Below are 13290 nucleotides of genomic sequence, written 5' to 3' on the forward strand. Positions count from 1 at the left end.
ATTGGACTGTTCTTTATCGTTTACTGTTACACATTGTCAGTTATCCTTCAGAATTCAAAAAAAAAAATACTATCATAAGAAGATTTGTTTCTTGGCCCTAAAAACCTTTTACAATGTTTTTGTAAAAATGTTAAAGGTGATTACAGAACTATGGCTTAAGTAAAATTAGACAAGGAGAATGATTCTGTTGCTGATTTCAGCCTGCTGACTGTATCTACCAACTTAGTCAGCTGTAACGTCAGAAATTAAACATGCTCCTGGCTTAGAATTTAGTAATACGATCCTGTTTCCAAAAAACTGACTTAGATAACTTTTCAGAACTATGCCTGCCCCGAAAGCTATTTCATTTTGCCCTTGATTATGTTTGGCTTGAATAGTGCTGGCTTATACAGAAGAATACTGACTAAAGCCTCTCTTTCAGAATGGATTCAAAGAATGAAAAACTATATTTATGTATTAGCGTATATGGTTATTTTCAAGATGATGATGCAACTAACTTATTGAATTGGTTTCCTGAAGCTACTGTAACAAAGTTCCATAAACTGAGTCGCTTAAACAATGTAAATTTGTTGTCTCATACTTCTGGAGGCTACAAGTCCAAGATCAAGGTGCTGGCAGTGTTGTTCTTTCCTGAGGGTCTGTAAGAAAGAATCTGTTCCAGGTCTCTCCCCTAGCTTCTGTTGGTTTGCTGGCAATCTTTGGCATTCCTTGGCTTATAGATACATCACTCCAATCTCTGCCTTCATCTTCACATGGTGTTCTCCCTGGTGTATGTCTGTCCTCACATTTCCTCTTTTAATAAGAACACTGGTAATACCAGATTAGGGTCCTACCCTTCTCTGGTATGACCTCATCTTTAAAATATTTATTTTCATTTTTATTTTTATTGAAGTATAGTTGATTTACAATGTTGTGTTAGTTTCTGGTGTACAGCAAAGTGATTCAGTTATCTAGCTATTGATCCATAGAGATAGATACAGATATAGATATTCTTTTTCAAATTCTTTTTCATTATGGCTTATCACAGGATATTGAATATAGTTCCCTGTGCTATACAGTAGGATCTTGTCATTTATTTTATATATAGTGTTTGTATCTGCTAATCTCAAACGCCTAATTTATCCCTCCCTGCTTTACTCTTTGGTAACCATGAGTTTGTTTTCTATGTATGTGAGTCTGTTTTGTAAATAAGTTCGTGTCATATTTTAGATTCTACATATGTGACATCATATGATATTTGTCTTTCTCTTTCTGACTTACTTCATTTAGTATGATAGGTCCATCCATGTTGCTTCAAATGCATTATTTCATTCATTTTTATAGCTGGGTAGTACTCCATTATATACATGTACCACATCTTCTTTACCCATTCATCTGTCAGTGGACATTTAGGTTGTTTCCATGAGGTGTGACCTCATCTTAATAACATCTTCAACAGTCTTATTTCCAAATAACACCACATTCTGAAGTCCTGGGGGTTAGAACTTCAACACATGCATTTGGGGTGTACACAACTCAACCTGTAACACTTGTAATTAAAATTATGTTTTGTAATAATTATTCTTCCATTCCTTCAACAAATGTTTATAGTTTATGTGCCAAACACTATGCTAGGTACTGGGAATATTATAATAAATAAGATACAGTTGATCAAGAAAGTTCAGTTCATGGATTCATGCCTCTTCATCTATAGCTTTTTCACTTTCATGGAAATGAAAGAAAAGGGACTATATATAATTAAAGACTGTATAGCAGTATAGTAAAAAACAATAACGATCAATATTTATTGAACTCTAGAAAACATCATCATGCAAATTATCTCATTTAATCCTTAAAACAACACTACAAGGTAGGAACTGTTATTACCACTTCTATTTACAGATGAGGAAACTGAAGCTCTGAGAAGCCCTCAATGGCAGAGTGAGGATTTAAACCTAAATGGTCTGGCACCTGAGCTGGATTCCCCGCCTACGTAATTCTTACATTATACTACTTTCCTCTCCTCCTCCTCCTTCTTCCCTCCCCCTCCCCTCCCCCTCCGTCTCCTTTTTTTTTTTTTTTAATTTTAATTTTGGCTGCACTGCACAGCACGTGGAGACTGAACCTGCTGTGGAAGCGTGGAATCTCAACCACTGGACTGCCAGGGAAGTCCCTATATGTCATCTAATGGTGGGAAGAATTGAAAGAATGTCCTTCCTCTGTTTTTGAACAATGATGTAAAGTAATACCTATGGTCAATCCTAGGGTAGAGTCATAATTTCTTTCTTGTTGCTGCTTTCTTTTTTACTGGCCAACATTCACAAACCCACTTGTTTCTCCTATCAGCATTGCTTCATCTGTATCTCACATCTCCTTTTCTCCTCCTATCCTTAGAGGGCTTTCCATTCTAACCAGAAACTGAATTTCCACCAAAGAATATGCTAATTCCAGGTTCTTTACTGGGAAATTGAGCGGAAAGGTGGTGGGTCTACTATTCTAGGACAAAGAACAGAAAGCACTTCACCTTTTAGAGGTAAATCTTTTGGAAAGTGGAGGGGTGGGGTTAAGATTTTTCTGGAATGGAAAACAATCCTATTTTCTATTGACCCTACCTGTCCCCCATCACAACCCCAGCATCCGTGCTGCTGCTGACACTGGTTTCCCATCGACATGTGATGGTAGATAAGGGTTTGCTGGCTGATCAGAGGTATATTTTTTTCAAAGGGTATCTAGACTAAAATTTTTAAAATATGTCTAAAGATTTTAATAGGATCCTTTCTACTGTGAAGAAGCCATAGTTCAACAGTGACTCCATTTTAGTGACAAGTCTTGCATGTCCCATCTGTTAAACAATAGCAAATAGCACAGTTACCATGAATTATCCCAGAAATATCTTTTAAAAATCTACATACAAATTGTCATTGGAAGCACAAATTGAAAGAAGGTAAATGCTAGTGATGCAGAATCAGATTTGTTACTAAAATCTTTCTCTTGAAATTTTTATAGACATGGCCTGTTTATTTAACACAACGTTAATGTTCCTGCGTGAGCTGTGTCTTGGGCACCATCATTCATTTATTCAACAAACATGTATTGAGTAGCAATTTTATTCCAAGTACTGACATAAGTGAGGGCCAAGGATACAAAGTGAAGTGAGAGAGCATGTCTCTAGGAGCAGACTGTCTAAAGGGGGAGACAGTAAGTAAATGGGCCATTTCAATGCAATGTGTAACTTACAGAGTCCAAGTGTGCACAGGAAGCATATAAGTCACAACCTAAGCCAAGTTGTGAGGTCAGGAAAGCTGTCCAGGAGATGGAAGCATTGAAGCTACTGCATGAGTAATAACCATTGTTAGGAGTGACTTACAGATTGCCACAGCTGGTAAGATTTTATTTTGTCTTCCCGAGTGTTCTGAGTAAAAAGTGTGCCTCTCTTTTGCAAACTCTAAAAGAAATATCATTTTGGTGATGGAAAATTCAGCCATGTGTGACTGCCTTTGTCTTTTCCAGCTCAACTATTAAAGCCAGACATCGAGAAAAAGATGTAGTCAATGGAGAAAATTAACAACTGGGCAGGAACGTAGCTACTTGAGTTAGAGAAAGAAATATGCTGTCTACAGATCTGACCAGAGAAAAACAGGTGATTTCTTGTTATCTCAGGAGTGCTTGATGCAAGGCAGTTTCCAAATGAGTTCCTCGAGTACTGACTTTCTGTTATTTCCATCTTTAAAATCTATCATTCCAGGCTTGAATTTCCATGCATATCTGTTTATTGCCACCACAGAACAGCTTTTAGTAGGTATGAGGTTGTTTCCAAGAATTGTACTTGGGAGTAGGAGGTGAGGGCACCATTTCCCTCTTCATCTGTAATATAGTAGTAGTTACTGAGAAAGTTGCTTAGGAACTAGTTATTTATTCAGATACTATTCATTCTTAAAAATTTATGGTACGGTATATAAATTATATCTTAATAAATCTGTTTTTAAAAAGACATTTATAGTGTGTTCCAATGTCTTTTTTCCCCCCAGAGACCAGCACAGTTTGGCCCCTAAGGTTTTCTTGCATTGAGTTGACCATGTGGCCTGGCTGTGTCCCTCTGCAGTGTTCTCTGTCTCCTCTGGAACATGTCCCAGGGTGATAACTTTTCTCCTTTCATGGTTATGCCACTGGATGTGAACTTAAGTCCGCTTTATTCAGAAATTTCCTGTGCAACCCTCCAGAAACATTCTATATAAATATCCTCGTCAATAAAAAGAGAATAATTGAATGGAATGCTTGGAAATATTCCAAGGTACTTCCTCAACCTTAGGAAAAAATCCCCAGTTTATGTTTCTACTCACTAATCCACTGGGATAGAACTGGGAGGGTAAGTCAGGACAAGTGACAGTCTTATTAGCTTGGAGATTCTGGAGAAAAATTAGCTTGGAAGCTTCTTTTCAAAAGAGAAATGAGATAGGACCACCAGAAGAGGAGAAGGGAGGCAGTCCTCTCTCTCTCTCTTTCTTTCTCCCTTTCTTTTTCTTTCTTTCTTTCTTTCTTTCTTTCTTTCTTTCTTTCTTTCTTTCTTTCTTTCTTTCTTTCTTTCTTTCTCGCTTTCATTCAGTATTTATTTATTTATTTATTTATTTCGGCTGCACCAGGTCTTAGTTGCAGCATGCCACATCTTAGTTGCGGCACGTGGACTTCTTAGTTGCGGAATGCAGACTCTTAGTTGCAACATGCGGGATCTAGTTCCCCAACCAGGGATTGAACCTGGGCCCCTGCATTGGGAGCATGGGGTCTTACCCACTGGATTACCAGGGAAGTCCCAAGGCAGTCCTCTTTCTAAACAGTTTATCTCTAAAAGATAAAAAGCATTCAAAGCATGGTTTAATGGGAAACAACAGGGTTGGTATAAATAAATACAATACAGATGTCTAGATATGGAGCAGATTTTTCTTGGTTAAAGAAAAAATGAGGTTCCACTTCCATTAATTGTGAGTAGCTTGTATCAGATCAACCAACTCATAGGTAACACTTATGAAGTCTGGACAAAATATAGGAAAACAACTATAGGAAGGCATTGAAAAGTGACCAAGGCAGGCAGAAATTGGAGGGTAATCAACACGTGGAAGAAAGGAAGGATGTTAGGTGAGTTTTCCATTTTTTAAATGACTCTACCTGAGGGCAGGTTCCAGGCAGCCTCACAAAGGGAGCTAAGGCTCAGAAACTTGTAACCTTACAAATAAGTATTCAGAGTCAATACTTGGAACAACCACAGCTGAAATGTGAAGGAGAATATTCCAGAAAAGAGGGAGCCATAAAGAGGCCCCCAATTTAGGAGTATAAACTCTGTCTGAAAATCTGGCTCAACCCTGTACTATGTATGTGCAGGGCAGAATCCAAGCAGCCTATATACGGCTAAACGAACTGAACAGAGTTTTTAGCTGCTGCCCAACACGGAGAGACAGAGTTTGGGGGTTGAGTTCTGCCAAATTAATTGTCAACTAAAACAAAAATCAATATTCTTGAGAGGAACGTAACAGTGTTTAGAGTCTCACAATGTATTATTCACCATGTGCAGGAAACAATCCAAAATTACTACACAAAAGAAGAAACAGGAAAATGTGACCAGTGCTCAAAGGAAAAGACAATCAAGAGATCAACCCCAGGATATCTCAAATGTGGTAATTAGCTGACAAGGATTTTAAGGCAATTATTATGACTGTACTAAAGGATGTAAAAGAAAATTTAATTTTAAGGGGCAAATATATAGGAAATCTCAGCAGAGAAACAGAAACTTAACGAAACGAAAATTCTAAAACTAAATGTTAAAATATCTGATATAAAAAATTGACTGGATGGACTTAACTACAGATGGAGATAGCAGAAGAAAGGATTAGGACCCTTAAAGACAGGTCAATTGAGGGACTTCCCTGGCAGTCCAGTGGTTAAGACTTGGCACCCCCAATGCAGGGGGTGTGGGTTCAGTCCCTGATTGGGGATCCCACATGCTGCGTGACATGGCCAGGAAAAAAAAAAGATAGTTAACTGAAATCATCCAATCTGTAAAAACAGTGGAAAGCCCGGGAAAAAATGAGCAGAGCCCCAGTGACTTTTTGAACAATATCGAGAGGCCTAACATTATGTATAATTGAAGTCCCATAACAGGGTGGGAGCAGGATGGGGGGTGAGAGACAGAATAAATGACCAAAAATTTGAAGAATCAATGGCCAAAAGTATTTCCAAATTTGGTGAAATATCCAAAATACTTGGCAAACACCAAGCAGGTTAGGTACAAAGAGAGCCGCATGTAGGCCTAACTTACTCAAAATATTGAAATTCAAAACTAAAGACAACATATTTACAGCAGCCAGAGAAAAACAGTACATTGTGAACAGGACAACAATGATAGATAATTGACAGCTGACTTCTTATCAGAAGCCAGAAGGCAAGTGAATGGCATATTTAAAGTGCTGAAAGAAAAAAACACTAGAAATTTACAACAATTTTATATATAGTAAAAGTATCTAAAATTTTACATCTAGCAAAAATACCCTTCAAGGACGAAAGTGAAATAAAGGCATTTTAATAGAAATGAAAACTAAGAGAGTTCATTGCCAGTAGACCAGCACTACAAAAATTGCTAAAGAAATATTTAGTACTATGTAGCAAATGGTAGCCTTCATGTTTTATGCAGTAGTTTGTGTTTGCCAAGAAGCTAAACCTGGAACAAAGTTTCAAATGAAGTAGTTTATTTGGTAATGTTAGGTGCTGAATTGTGTGTCCCCTGCCAAATTTATATGTTGATGTCCTAATCCCCAGCACCTCCGAATGTAACCTGCACAGAGGTTAAGGGCTTTAAAGAGTTGGTTAAGTTAAAATGAGGTCTTTATGATAGGCCCTAATCCAGTATGATGGATGTCCTTGTAAGAAGAGGAAATTTGGACACACGAAGAGACAGCAGGAATGTGCGTGCACAGAGAGAGAACCATGTGAGGGCACAGCAAGAAGGTGGCTGCCTACAAGCCAAGAAGAGAGGCCTCAGAAGGAACTAAACCTGCTGACATCTCGATCTCAGATTTCTAATCTCCAGAACTGTGAAAAATAAGTTTGTGTTGTTTAAGCCATCCAGGCTGTTGTATTTTATTATGGCAGCCCCTAGCAAACTAATATACTAGGTGATACCAGGAAACCTGGTAGAGAAGTAGGGACGGAAGAGAGGGAAAGGAAGGCAGCCAATAGAAGTGTATTACTAAGCTCTGTGGGCACTCCTTTGTAAAGGCCTGAGGGAATGTGCTAAAGATCATAGTAATTAAGGAGACAGGCTTTGGAGTCCAGCAGATATGGGTTCAATCTTCCTAGCTCTTTATTTATCTGTAAGATAGGGATAATATCTCCACTTAATGAGAATAAAATAACACGTAAAAACCCTTAGCCAGTATTTGACATATTTTAAGTACTCAATTAGTATCATTATTTTATCATCTGATTCGATGACAACGCTGTGAGATTAGTGTACATGATGATAATTTCTTTTAAAGTATTTCCAGTAATTAAAATAATTGAAATTTAAGTTACGTTGGGAATCTTAACAGCATTATTGTGATTTATAGTGTTTGGTACAGCATCTTAGTAAATACTTAATATATTTACTTAAATATATAGTGTATATTCAATAATAATGCTTTTATAAATGCATGATTTTCACATTGATGAAGATGAGCTGTATTGAAATTATATTCCTTTGTGTTCTGAGTTTCCTGCTTCTACAATCACATTCTGTAAAGTATAATACACGCATATTTTATTAGTGACACGTCAGGTGTTTTCTTCCTCTAAGTCCCACGATTTGAAAGGGGACTTTTGGTGAGTCATCACCTTGGTGTCTTGTGGTGATGTGTTACCTTATCCTCTGCCTACTGCCTCTAAGAGTGGCTTCCTGAAATAAGCCTGCAGTTCCCTAAATGCTGACTGGTTGCAGCGGTTTTGTCATTGCTGTAGCCGCTGCCATGGTATTCCTGGAATTACCCTTGACAGGCCTCCTAGCAAAAAAGGGGAGTATTTTATAACAGAGATTTCAGGTACTTAAGTAAATTACTTTTAACTATGAAAAACACAAAAGCTCATAACAGAATTAATGATCAAAATAGAATATTTTTTTAATTAGCAGTAGTTAAGGGGAATAAAAATTTAAATACAGAAGTTCTATCTTCACATGAAAAAAAATTTCAGATGATGTGAGACTGAAAGAGCCAATTTACTTCAAAATTTTATTCTTTAAGAGACTGTTGAGAACACATTTTTAATAGTTTTATATTTATTAAAAGCATGATAAGCATTTTATTGATTTCAGTAAAAGAAAAAATCAATTTATGTGTGTATTATAACTGGTACTAGGAATTGGGAGATTAAAAAAATGGGATTCAATTTAAAATATTCAGTCATTCATTGAACAGATATTTATTAAGCAGTAAATATTACCAAGCACTAGTCTAGGTATTATAGTTACAACTATGAATAAAATACACTAAAAATTAAGACAGAGAGAAAAAATTACTAATTTGAAAGAAGTATTTCAATAAACAACATATCCAGAAAAAATTATGAAATAATGACCAAAAACAATTTCTTAATTTAATTCCTCAATTAAACCCCAGAGGACAAGTCAGTGACAGCCAAATTATGCCCAACTTGGAAAATAATTTACCAAAAAATAAAACAAAAATAAAAATAGAAACAATCACACATTACGAATAACTAAGAAAACTACTATGAAAATGGCTAAGGGAGTAACTGAATAGAATAGTCAAAGAATGGCAGCCATTTAAAAATTTTAAAACCATGTACCACCAAACAATCCCAAATGTATCTATATATCTATCGGCTCCAACGAGATACGATTCCAGGGATAGAATAAAATAAAAGTTATGGTAAGAGAAAAATATAACAGTCATCCGAACGTTCCCACTAGGTCTATGTCTTGGTGGGTTCCCTTGGATGCTTGTTAGGCCCCTACTGTGTGTTCAGGAATTCTATTAACCAGGTTCTGGCAAACTGAGTCATATAAACTAAATTTAAAAGACCTAAACGAGCCAGACTGATTATGTCACTTTGTTCGTTAATACCTTGACAGAGGACAAAATCCTCATAGACATTCAAGACACCCTTCCCCAGAAAAAAAAGGCACTTGGATAAATTTAAGACTGTGGGAGAACTAAAAGAATTATCCTGTGGAATGCTGTTCATTCAACACATGTCTGTTGAGCATTTACTATTTGTCCAGCACTGCACTAAATGCTGTGGAGCCAGATTTTCATAGAATCTGTTTAGTCCTTTGGAGAGCTCACAAATTAGTGGGTGACACTGAGGAATAACTGTAACCCACTCTGAGGTATGTAGGAGGTACTAGGGAAACACAGAGGAAAAAGTTACTACCTTAGCCTTGGGAGAATGAGTAATGGTTTCCTAGAGATGGTACTTCAGTTGAATTTAAAGGAGGAGACAGTGGAAAAAATTCATTCCAGCCACAGCAACAAACTCTTACAAGGACATGGAGTATTTAGGAAACAGCATACGTTACTATCACTGATGTGTGAGGTCATCTGATGGATGATGACATTGGAAAAGAAGGCTGAGACCGGCTGTTTCAGTCATGAGGAGACATGGACGAGAACAATAAGATCAAACTTGTGCTTTACAGAGATCCTTCTGGCAATGTTGTGGAGGAGAAGGGAGCTACGGGAAGTAAGAAGGGAAGATAAGAGGGTATTCCAATAGCCCAGACAAAAATTGTAAGGCAGTGGAAGCTAAAATCCATGGATTTTACAGCTTTCTCTGAGCATGACTGAGTTTTCAGCTGAAGGAAACTCTGCCCCCCCCCCGCCCCCAGGACAGTGTTGGATACACACCAACAAATATATCTGCACTCTTTTTCTCAAATCCATCCAAACAGTAAGCAAATGATTAACTCCACATGTTTGTCTCTTAATACACATTAGATTTCTGTCTCTCCATGGAGCTCAGGAGATAACCTAAAAGCACTGACAAGATTTTAAGAGAGTCTAGGCCGTAATAATACTAATACTACGTATTATGTATTTAAGCCTAACAATCGCCTTACTAGATAGGTAGGACACAGACCTTTTGTTACACCAGAATTCCTCAGGAGTTTGGGAGTCATGGGGCTTCTTGCAGGGGTGGGGGTGGAGTAGGGGGTGTGGGATGGGTGGGGGAGAAGTGGGCATTTGAACCAAGGTGCTTAAAAGCCATGGAGAAGAAAATAGGATTTCTTATACAGCTAAGAACTGGGTTTGAGGTATATACTCTGAAGAATATGGGGATTTTTTTACTAAGACCCAGTAGGATTTGGGGTCCCCAATTACATAAAAAAGATAATTTATCTGTAAGTACTTTTATATACGTCAACTTAGAACACTGCTGATTCTAATTAAGCAACCAGGTACTGCAAAACTGATGTCCCAGCTGGAGGACACATTTCAGATTTGGAACGCCAGCACCCCTCTGTATGTGTTTAAGCGTGTTCAATCAGCAATCAATAAGCACCTTCAAGTTTAGATTTCAGATTCTAAACTACATGTGCTCTTGAGGTCACTGAAATAGTTACACAGAAAACTACATAGGAACTTTTATCTACTGCTATCACTTTTCAATGTTCATCAATTTATAAGGTAAATTTGTTTCTATTGCTTCTAAAATTACAAGTGACTTTTTTTTTATAATAAAAGTCCTTTATTTCAAACTAAAACTAAAATTGTACGTTTAAATTTTTAAAGTAAATTCTAAAAATCGAGTGTGATTTCCTCAAATTTTAGAAGCCAACAAGGGAATAGATAGGAAGCCTTGTTTAATCTGTTAATAAGACCAAGTAAATGGATGTAATCAGTGAACAACTTCAAACAGCCTCATACCTGATATAAGCGGGGAAGCTTTCTCCTTTGAGAGGAGATTATTATTACCACAAAAGAAACACTGCGGAAATTCTTGCCACTGCTGTATAGTAGGTGGAGTAGCTGTAATTTTTCCTTCTTCCAGGCTTTGCCAAGCATACGAACTCCCTGCATGTACAAAGGACTAAGTAACCCCAGCTTTTCAAAACCAAGAAGTCCACAGTAATATGTTAATTAAATCTAGGCTGGAATAAGCCTGGAGAAATTTCAGTATCTCTAAGGAACAAGTATAGCAGTTTGAAACTTTTAAAAGTCCTGGAAACCATCAGGGACTAAGATAAATTGGAGCCAATTAGCCAAGAAAACGAAATAATGAAATTGATAGTGATTTAAAAAAAATAGTGAGGAAGGTACATACAGAAGTTAGTGTTTTTAAAATTTTATTCTGTTTTTATTCTTAAAGCAGTGGTTTTTAGACACAACAGCCTTTCCCAGAACTAATATGTTGCAATGCTTCCTTTATTACCTTGAAATGAAATTTATGGATAACTTTACTCACGTAATTTTAAAAAGTTATGATAGGGCCCTAACTATAACATAAAGGAGAAATAAAAGGAAGAATAGTAACAGTAAAAGATTCTGTATTGTGATGCGTAAATGCTTGGGCACAACCCCACTAAGGCATAACAGAGGAGTCGGATGCAGGCCAGGGGCAGCCTGCAGGTGAGTTACACGGGTGACTCAGTACCCACAACAGTGTTCTTATCAGTTGGCAAAGTTCCAAACACAACACAGTACAACATTCTCCCTACTAAGACGGCAGTCATATCCCCAGAAAATTCAGGGTGTGTTAAACTGTACACCTCCCCCACCCCCAAATAAAGAGATTTCATGTTTTTAAAGAAACTATGGTCTGCACAAGGAAAAGGGTTGTAGAAAAAAGATTGAAATAAAAGTTAGGACACCTGACTTCGAGTTCTGAATTTTCGCCTCTCTAGTGAACACTGGCCCTTTCGAGTGCCCGGCATCTGCATCTCCTTCCTCAATTTGGGGGTCCCCCCCATAGGGTGAGGCTCGCTGAGAGACAGGACTCTTCTTCCTAGTGTGAGGTACCAGATATTCCCTCTCCCTGTCCCTGGCAGAACAATTAATTGGACACTCTTGCCTGGGATTCAGAAAGGATTCGACAAAAACTTGGAGTAGTTATAGGTTACCTGCAGTTGCAGCAGTGCTGCAGAGAGTTCAAGTGGCCAGTAGTGGCTGGGGGAGCTGCTGCCCCCTCCTTTAACTTTTTCAGATTGGTTCTCCCTTGGTCCCCCAAGATTCTGCAAGAAATTATTCTTTTGGCTTCTGCTGTCCAGAATCAATTTGTTGATCACAGCCAAGAGCCCCGACAGGTGCCATTTTCTCTGGGCCTCAGTTTCCTCACATGCACAGTGATTAGAATCCCTGGCTTATTAAGGCTCTTTCCAGGCTTGGTGGCTACTAGTCAGTGAATCTCTGAAGGCTGCAGTTGTGGGTAAATCCTTTATGTGTAGCTTGAGCTTCAGAGTTTCCAAAGCGCTTTCAAGTCTATCATCTCATTTGGCTTGGAGGGACAGGGGATACTCTAACACACTGTAAGCAGAGTGTTTACCCCAGTGCCTGGGGATTACAAAGCTCTTAATAAATTACAGTTGCTATCATTATTGACACATGTATTTTTAAGTGATAAAGCTGCTTTCTGTGTATTTGGTATGATCTCATTTCGGTAGGGATTTGTTTGGCACGCCGATGAATCCTCTCTGAATATAGTAGGTACTCAATAAAAGATCTGTTGAAACAATGAATTTCTATAAAAAAAAAACTGTGCCGTTTGCTAGGATGTGCATAGAAAGATTCTGGAAGAATCTGGAGGAGTGGTTTATTAGTTTGCTAGGGCGGCCATAACAAGATACCACCACTGGATGTTAAACAATAGAAATTTATTGTAGTTCTGGAGATTAGAGATCTGATGTTAGCAGGTGCAGCTCCTTCTGAGTCTTCACCCCTTGGCTTGCAGACGGCTGCCTTCTTGCTGCATATGCACGTGGTCTTTCCTCTGTGTGTTAATATGTCCAAATTTCTTCTTCTTGTAAGGGTACTGGTCAGATTGGATTAGGGCCCATCTTAACAGCCTCATTTTAACTTCATCATCTCTTAAAAGGCCCTGTCTCCAAATACAGTCACATTCTGAGGTACTTGGGGCTAAAGTTTCAACATGAATTTTTGGGGACAAAATTCAGTCTATAACTGGTGGCAATATGGAAGAATTACTTTTCCTAAATAATATTTTCTACAATGTTTCTGTAATGTTTAAATATTTTACAACGAACCTAGTTATTTTATAATTTGGAAAAGCAATAATGTTAGAACAAAACAAAAAATACTTTGTGTTTATAAT

The sequence above is a fragment of the Hippopotamus amphibius genome, chromosome 4 (assembly GCF_030028045.1).
Source record: "Hippopotamus amphibius kiboko isolate mHipAmp2 chromosome 4, mHipAmp2.hap2, whole genome shotgun sequence".
In the NCBI taxonomy this organism is placed as follows: Eukaryota; Metazoa; Chordata; class Mammalia; order Artiodactyla; family Hippopotamidae; genus Hippopotamus; species Hippopotamus amphibius.